Source organism: Crocodylus porosus, unplaced genomic scaffold (assembly GCF_001723895.1).
Source record: "Crocodylus porosus isolate Cpor-Errol unplaced genomic scaffold, CroPor_comp1, whole genome shotgun sequence".
NCBI classification, from domain to species: Eukaryota; Metazoa; Chordata; order Crocodylia; family Crocodylidae; genus Crocodylus; species Crocodylus porosus.
This window is the reverse complement of record NW_017728943.1, coordinates 115278725-115287749: the sequence shown is the minus strand read 5'-3', so window position 1 is coordinate 115287749 and position 9025 is coordinate 115278725.

Here is a 9025-nt window from a genome sequence, read left to right as displayed (position 1 = left end):
GTTCAGGTCCCTCAGTCTCTCCTCATAGGGCCTGTCCTGCTGCCCTCTCACCAAGCGGGTGGCCCTCCTTTGAACCCTCTCCAGGCTGGTCACCCAGAACTGGATGCAGTACTCAAACTGTGGCCTGACCAAAGTCGCATAGAGGGGGAGTATCACTTCTCTGGACCGGTTTGAGATGCACGTTTGGATGCACGACAAGGTATGGCTGGCCTTGCTGGGTGCGGTCTGGCATTGGCAGCTCATATTCATCTTGGAGTCAATAATGATTTAATTTTAAATTCTGGGCATAGCAGGAATCAAAGGGGTGCATGTGCACCTTCCATCCACACCCATTAGATCTGCCCCTGGCAACCCTTTAGGCATATTTTAAGTCTTTAGCCTAAAATATGTTGCTGCTTTTGTTTTAGAGAAAAAGTCTCAGGTAGTGTCTTTTGTCTATTTCTTATTTATAGAATAATGCATTTCCCCCCCAGCTCTCTTTATAGGAAGAGCCAAACCAGTTGGGTGGATTGTTTGTTTAACATTATTTTAACAAACTAGCATGGGAAATTTCAGCCCAAATCATTAAACTATGAAAAGTTAGAGGCCTTAGAATGGGAAGTGTTGGGCAACTTTTCCTATAGGTGGTGCTACCAACTATGAACACTTTGTTACAGTGTGTTAGAGCTGGTGATGATGCCTGATAAGCAACCTCTTATTTAATGACACACATAAGCAATTAACCATTTATTAAAACAGTACCCTTTATAAATTATTTACAGATATACCCTGAGTATAAAGTGTAGCTGAAATGCCCTATCCACTAATCTGTGTACTTTGAGAGTGAGATATTCAGCAGCATTAAAATTACATTAGCTTGTAATAACAAGTGGATTTCACTCAAAGATAATACTATTAGGGAGCTAACCTAGCCATTTGGAAAGAGAATACAGAAAAACCAATCGTAAGCCTTAACTGTCAGTGAAATGACCAGGCAGTGTGGTATCTTAGAGGCTCACTGGTTCAGAGAGGCATAAGCTTTCATAGGTGACAGCCTACTTTGTTAGATGCTTTTTGTTGGTAAGTGAATGATGCCCTGAGTTCTAGACAAAGGATATTGTCATCAGATGACTATTTAATTCAGGGTAATACCAACAGCTTAGCAACAAAGATGCAAAAACAGTCCTTGAGAAGTATTTTCTTTTAGTTGCAAATTCATTAAAAGATTGCCACCTAAGGAGGATATTATGGAGTAACATATTTTTAATTCTGCTCCCTATTTTCAGAATTGATGGGCTTGATGGAGGAGTTTATGAAAGGGATTTTATGTCCTGGTTGCATTTCATAGCTGTAGGCTGGACTTGATGACTGAGGAGGTCCCTCCCATTTCCATAGTCCTACCATTGTAGGATATCTGAGACAGAATTTGTTTTAGGTTTACAACAGGATGTAATGGGTTAATTTACATCAGACACGCAGAGCTGACTAAACAGCTCCACAGAAAACATCTCAGGCTGGATCCAGATGTGCAGGCACATGTGGTTTGTGGTGCTGCAAACCTCTCTGCAGTGCCACAAGCTGCATGGGTTGCAAGTTAATTGGTGCACGGCACTGCTAATTTGCAGTGCCAGGACAAAAATGCTAGTGTGATTAGCAAAAAATTTGCTAGTGTGTTTAGGAGCAAAAAAATGACAACAAACAAACAAACAAAAAAAACATGGAAAAAAAGTGGCATAAGCCATGCCAGGACAAGTGGCATGCACCAGGACAAGCACAGAGACTGGGGAACAGGCAGCCCAGGGATGCCTGCTTTCCTGTCCCAGCATGCTGTAGAGCCCTTGCTCCATGGCTGGCTAGGGTGCAGTGTGCCTCAGCACAGGGACTCCACATGCCTTGGTGTCAGGGCTGCACAGTGGAGCCCCTGCACTGAGGCACAATGAGACAGGGGAGCAGCCAGCCCAGTTCCACCTACTACCCCAGCTTGAGGCACACACTGTGCCCCAGCCAGGTGAGGAGTGGCTAGCTGGGGTGCAGGTTGCCTCAGTATGAGGGCCCCACAGTGCATGTAGATGGTGGAGTAGGCAGCCCACATGCCACTCCCTTGGCTGCGCAAGGCACAGGGTGCCTCAGTGCAAGGGATTGCTAGTCTTTGCTGAGGCACCCTGTGCCCCAGCCAGCCCCACCCCTGCAGCACATGTAGCAGCGGGACAAATTAAATGGGCAGGGGTGTGCACTGTAGCACAAAGCAGCACAAATTTGTTCTGCCACTATTTGTGATGCTGCAAAGGCACACCCCTGCTCATACGGACCGGCCTCAGTGTCTATATACGCACCCCTGTTAGGATGCAGGAAACTAGTAAACTCATCAACAGGGTAAGACTTGTAAATATAGGTCCAACCCTCCTGCAGAGTTTTTCTGTGAGCAGCTGCACCCATGTAGATGCTGACTGGGCTGACTGGAGTATGAGGGTGCTTCAGTGTGGGGGCTGCCCGTGTGCCCCAGCCAGCCCCTCTGCAGCACATTGAGCCCAGCTGGAGCAGCCCCAGACTGGCAGGCTGATCCCCTGGTCCAAGCAGCCCAGGGTGGGAGGGGATGCAGGCTCCACATGCTGCACATCAGTAAACTCTAGAGTTGATTGCTCCGGCATTAATTGCTCCCAGGTGCATGTTCAAATGGCATGCCCAGGAGCAAAAAACTCCAGAGCAATACATTCCAGAGTTTATTCATGTGCGCTAATTGCATGCATAGATGTGCCCAATGAGATACAAACTGAAATCACACCAGGGACAAAGCTATTAACATCTATTAACATCTGGTTATTTTATTTCTGGCAAGAGTGTAATGAAGATGAGTCTCATATTTAAGTAACATAATTACCAATGAAAAGCCTACCTGGCCTTCAGGTCCGAATCCTGGAATTGATAGGCAGGATCCTCTGGGAGGCCAGTGGGGGAAAAAAAAGTCCAGGATTTCTGTTTGTATTTTAAAGAAACCTTACTGAGGGTGCAGGAATGAACCATCCTGATGCACAGGAAGACTAGTAAGTATGGCAGAAGACGAGCTTGGCTTATCAGGGAACTCTTGAGGGAGCTAAACTACAAAAATGTAGCTTGCAAAAAGTGGAAACTTAGACAAATTACTAGGGAGGAGTATAAGAGTATTGCCCTGGCATGCAGGGATGAAGTCAGGAAGGTCAAAGTGCAACTGGAGTTGCAGCTAGCACAGGACATGGAGGGTAACAAGAAGAGTTTCCATAAGTATGCCAGCAACAAGAGCAAGATCAGAGAAAGTATGGGTCTCTCACTAAAAGGGAAAGAAAACCTAGTAACAGATGATGTGGAAAAGGCTTAAGTACTCAATGACTTTTTCACCTCAGTATTTCACAGGCAAGGTCAACTCCCAGACTACTGTACCTGGCAGCACAGTTTGGTGAGGAGGTGAGCAGCCAACAGTGGCAAAAGAGCAGGTTAGGTACTATTCAGAAAAGCTTGATTTATACAAGTCTGTGGGCTGGACATGATGCACCCACAGATGCTGAGGGAGTTGGCTAATGTGATTTCAGAACCACTGGCCATTATCTTTGAAATCTTGTGATGATTGGGAGAGGTCCCAGATTATGGGAAAAGAGAAAGAAAGGGAAGAAGGATGATCTGGGGAACTACAGACCAGTCAGCCCCACCTCAGTCCCTGGAAAAATCATGAAGCAGATCCTCAAAAAATCCATTTCTAAGCACTTGTAGGAGAAGGTGGTGATTAGGAACAGTCAGCAGGGATTCACCAAGGGCAAGTCATGCCTGACTGACCTGGTTGCCTTCTATGATGAGATCACTGGCTCAGTGCATGCAGGAAGAGTAGCTAAGAGTGTTGTCAGCAGACCAAGGGAAGTGATTCTTGCCCTCTATTTGGCACAGGCAAGGCCACATCTAGGTGCTAAGTCCAGTTTTGGGTGCCCCACTATAGAAAGGATGTGGACAAATTGGAAAGAGTCCCATAGAGGGCAACAAAAATGGTTCGGGGTCCGGGGCACATGATTTGTAAAGAGATGCTGAGCGAACTGGGATCATTTAGTCTGGAGAAGAGAAGACTGAGGGAGGATGTAATAGCAACCTTCAACTATCTGAAGGGAGATTTGAAAGAGGATGAAGCTAAACTGTTCTCAGTGGTGGCAGATGACAAAACAAGGAAAAATTATCTCAAATTACAGCAAGGGAAATTTAGGTTAGATATTAGGAAGAATTTTCTCACTAGGAGGAGGAAAAGGTTACTCAGAGAGGTGGTGGAATTTCCATCCTTGGAGGTTGTTAAGACCCAGCTAGACAAATCCTTGCTTGGGATGAACTAGGTGGGGATGGTCCTGCTTTGAGTAGGGGGTTGGACTAGATGAGTGTCTCTTCCAACCCTTATTTTCTGTGACTCTATGAATCCAGCAGGTGTTCAGAAAATGCCCATTCCCACACAGAATACAGGCAAAAGGAACTTCCTTTTACCTTTCAGCTTAGCACTTAAAGCACTCATGTAAAAAGTTGCAGATCTCAGTTCAAGTACCTCCTCTATATGTTATGAATCCAGTCTCTCACGTTCAAATGACTGTATTAACTACAAATTTATAGGGTATTCTGAGTTGAGCCTCTTTCAGTACCTCCTGTTGAAGGTGTTCCACTCTGTATTCATAATTAAACACTGATTGGGCCAGAGCAGAAAAAGAAAGGCTCTATTGCCCTTTGGTTATGGTACTCATAGGAGAACGGGGCTCAGTTCCCTACTCCAGTGAACAGCTATTTATACAGAATGGCAAGCTCCAACAGGAGGGGCTGAGAGCAACCCATCTCACAATAACCCAGTGTTAGGACACTCCTTTTGCAGGAACCTGATGTTCAAATCTCTGCAGCAAACCAGGTGGGTGAGGGACTTTGACCCTAGTCTAAGATAAATAAAATGAATTCTCAAGCTACTGGCCATTAGGAAATAGGGCTTCAGTACAGCCTCTGCATGTGCGGTAGGAAAAGGCACTTAAACACCATCAACTGTCAATCCCAAACAGAGATGACCACTCTCCCCAACCCTTAGTTCTTTTGAGGGTGTGGGGCCTAAGCATTTCCTATTAGCTTTTGTAGGCATCTCACCTTGCTGACACAGGTGAATTCTACTCTTAAGCCTCTTCCTAGTCACTGTATAGGCAGTTTAGACACCTAGGTATTCACATGCAGTGAGGCTGCTCCAACACACTGTAATTACAAACTTGATTAATCAAGTCAGCTGGAGCGTGGTATTTACCACACTCCAGCAGACTCCAGCATCACAAGTATCAGCATTCCCATGCTAAAAAATGATGGTGGGTGTGCTTTAAGTAAAGCTTGTTTGCCTAGTTTTAGTTAAGTGCCCCCACTGCCATTTTTCAGGGCAAGTGCACTGATACGCATGATGCTCTAGGCACTTTAATTAGATCAACTCTCAGAGCTGCTCTAATTAAAACTTCTCCCCACCCACCTGAAATCCCAGACCACACGTATAAATTTCACTAATTTGGAGCTCAGCGAACCACTGCACAACAAAGCCTTTATGGACTAGGCATTGGTGACACATAGGGGGTGCATGCAGGTGCACATGCACCCCCTGAGCTTGGCAGTACACCCCCTGCAAAAAGCTCCAACTCTCCTAGCAGTGCCTGCAAGCCACCCCCCTTCCCCCGCCACCAACACTGCCAGTGGCATCTGTGGGCAGTCCCTGATTGTCACTGGCTGCTGCTGACACTGCCAACACCACCACCAACACTACCCACTGCTAACCCCACCATGGCCACCTACAGGAGCTCACTTCCACCATGACCCCGCCACTGCCACTGCCACCTGCAGGAGCTTGCTGTGCCCCCGAGCTTCTGGGGACACGCAGCATTCGTGGGACTAGGTATTGCACTCAAACACAAAAAAGTTCCCGAAGAGAGGCTCTTACACAGTCATAAAGGAATGATCCTTCCAGTTCAGAACTGAGGGGAGAGCTCAGGAGCTTTTCCTGTTGTACCTGTTCTAGAGAAAGAATCATTATCCAGGACTGTCAATCTGGCACTGAATGCATTCACACAAACACAATTTAAATACATCAAAAAAATGTGTGAAAGATTTATAGAGTGTAGTTTGAGAGAGAGCTCCAAAACTGGGAAAGAGCAAGACAATCTTTAATGTAAAGACACCACTACTGAGTAAGAAAACACTTTTGTATTCATATAAAGTATTTATTAAGCGTGAGGTTTTATAATTGTTTGGTCCTGCAGCCGTTATTTTTTTTTTAAAGGGTTACTTTGAATGCATTACTGACTATCCTGTGGAATATTTCACATAAAAGGAAACAAGATATATAAATGTAAACAGGCTAATTGTATGCAGATATAAATTATGCATGTTGGTCTTATGAAAAAGCATCCCTGATTCACAGGGGTCTTACTCAGCAGCTTTGTATCTTGTCTAAGGGGATATTTAGTATGGCTGTGATGTGCAGAATTTAAAACAAAACTTTCAATTCTGCAGAATAAAAATATAGCCCAACAGTGATAAGACCACACTGTTGGGAGAAGGAGTTCTTTTCTATTTTATTTATGTTGACTGCTGTGCTCATTAGCCCCGTTAACATGTGTGTGTAGTTGCCCACGGATACTGTGCCAAGTAAAAGATTTTGTTAAGTCTTAACATTTGCAAAGGGATTAGGGTTATTTTGATGTTTCTTAGCAAGAATATATAAAATATTCTCAAAGTTGCAAACCTTTTCATGGTTGAAACATTTCTGATTAGTTGCAGACACAAGTGGCCTGATTTGGAAAGGTCCTGAACAACTGTAGCTCCCAGTGACTTCACTGGGAATTATTGTGGATTGACTCCTTTAAAGAGTCAGATTACCTGGGCCAAATTCTGGAATGAAGTGAAATAGACTTGTTATCTTCATATAATGACCCTAGAGCCAAATTTCAGAACACCAACAGCAACATATTAGCCATGCTATTTAAATGGACCATTTTATCTATGGACTCAGCCTGTTCTTTGCCTTTGTATTTCTCAAACTGGCCACATGCCATTAGGGGTATGCCTTGAACTTCCAATGTGTACATGACAGGAAAGAATTGCAAAGAAGTGAAAGGGGAATTATAAATGGATGAAAAGGAAGAAAGAAAAGGATTGAAGGACAACTCTTCAGTATCTCTCAGGTTGTTAGAGATATCATAACTTAATGGTTGGAGTGATTTAAAGTGCTACTTTTTGTTCATGATCCATGAACAGTGAACACTGAATCTTAGGGCTACTCAGCAGTATGACAAACTTAAACAAAGGTATGCAACCCGAGCACATTGAGCACTAGTGCATAATACAGTGATAGAATGCAGATGTAGTGCAGACCAGCATTCAGAGTGTGCCCACTTTCATGTAGTACCATATTTATCTCCATGTCAATTACTCCATGTGCTCCTGTGCACATTCTTCTGCTGATGTCTAACATGGGACAAAATGGGTATCCCAACATCCAAATGGAAACCAAATTCGAAGAGCTTACTGTGCCTTTGTAAGGGAGTTTGGATAGTCTTCACCCCAGAATTCTGAAAGACCTGGCCTTTAAAATGTCATGACTACAGCAGACTTTTACTCAGTCTATCAAAGTCAGCGGAATTACTGTATACTTGGAGAATAGCAAATTATTACCTTAATTTCAGCATTGGGGAAGTGATGTGGGCAACTACAGGCCCAGAATCTGCCTTTAATAGTATGCTAGATTGTGTATCAAGTTTTTAAGAAAAGAAAAAATGAAGATATGGACATAAATAGAAAATGGGGAAAAATTAAACCAGAGTTTACCAAAGGTAAATCATTTTGAGCTAACCCAAAGTTTATCCTGGATAAAAGGACCTATTTTGTAATTAAATAAATCAATGGATCTAATCTTTCTGACATCAGCAAATCATTTGAAAGATTATTAATCTAACTGGAGAAGATAAGGGTTAGAACATGAATGGTAAAGTTGGTAAGGAACTAGGTGAAGGGCAGTAGCAATGTCTGGTTTTGAACGGGAAGGTATCAGCTGGACAGAGGCTGCTACAGGAGTTTCTCAAATATTGGTCCTGGGACTGATTTTTTAAACATTTTCATCAGTGATTTTGGCACAAAAGTGAATGTGTTCTAATGAAACGGATAACCCAAAGCTGACAGGCATAATTCATACAGAGAAGGACTGGACTAGCCCTCCTTTTGAAGATGGCTTCCTGCACTTTGCATGTAGTACTCATTGGGCCTATCTACATGATACGTTTACTGCACAGTTGATTAATTAGCTGTGCACTAAACTTCACACCTTTACATGTGCACCCCTATTAGGCTGGAGTAGATTAATTAACTCCACAGCAGGATAGAACATATAAATACAGGTACTTGTAAATACAAGTAGTAACCTGCTGCAAAGTTTTTAAATCTTCAGTAGCACACATGTAGACACTGCCCCAGCTGACTGGGGCATGAAGGCACTTCAATGCAGAGACTGCCTGCTGGCTAGCCCCACACTGAAGCACCTTGTGCCCCAGCCAGCCCCTCTACAGCATGCTGAGCTGGGGGGAGCAGCCCCAGGCTGGAAGGCTTTCCCCGAGGGTCCCCTGACACCTGGGGATGCTCTGACCCAGCTCAGCATGCTGCACTCCCAGGTGTTCGTGCAGATACAGCACCCAGGAACAATAAACTCCAGAGCAGTAAGCTCCAGAGTTTGTTCGTGTGCATTAATAGCATGTGTAGACATGTCCATTGTATCAAAAGCACTAGGACAGCTTCTGTCTCATAGGGAACAGGGGGTCAAGCTAGAAATGATAGTACCTCCTATTCTGGGCAACATCCATCTCACCGAGTCATATGCCCTTGAACTTGTTCTCTTTCTCTTGTTCTCACAGTTTTTGGCTGACCAGAGGGTGAGCTTCAAGAGAAGGGCTGGAGAAGTTTCTGAACAGAAGCATAGCAAACTCTTTCAGCACCCGTGGCAGAGGTAGTGGGGAAAGGGAATTATGCTGAACACTGAAAAGCAGAG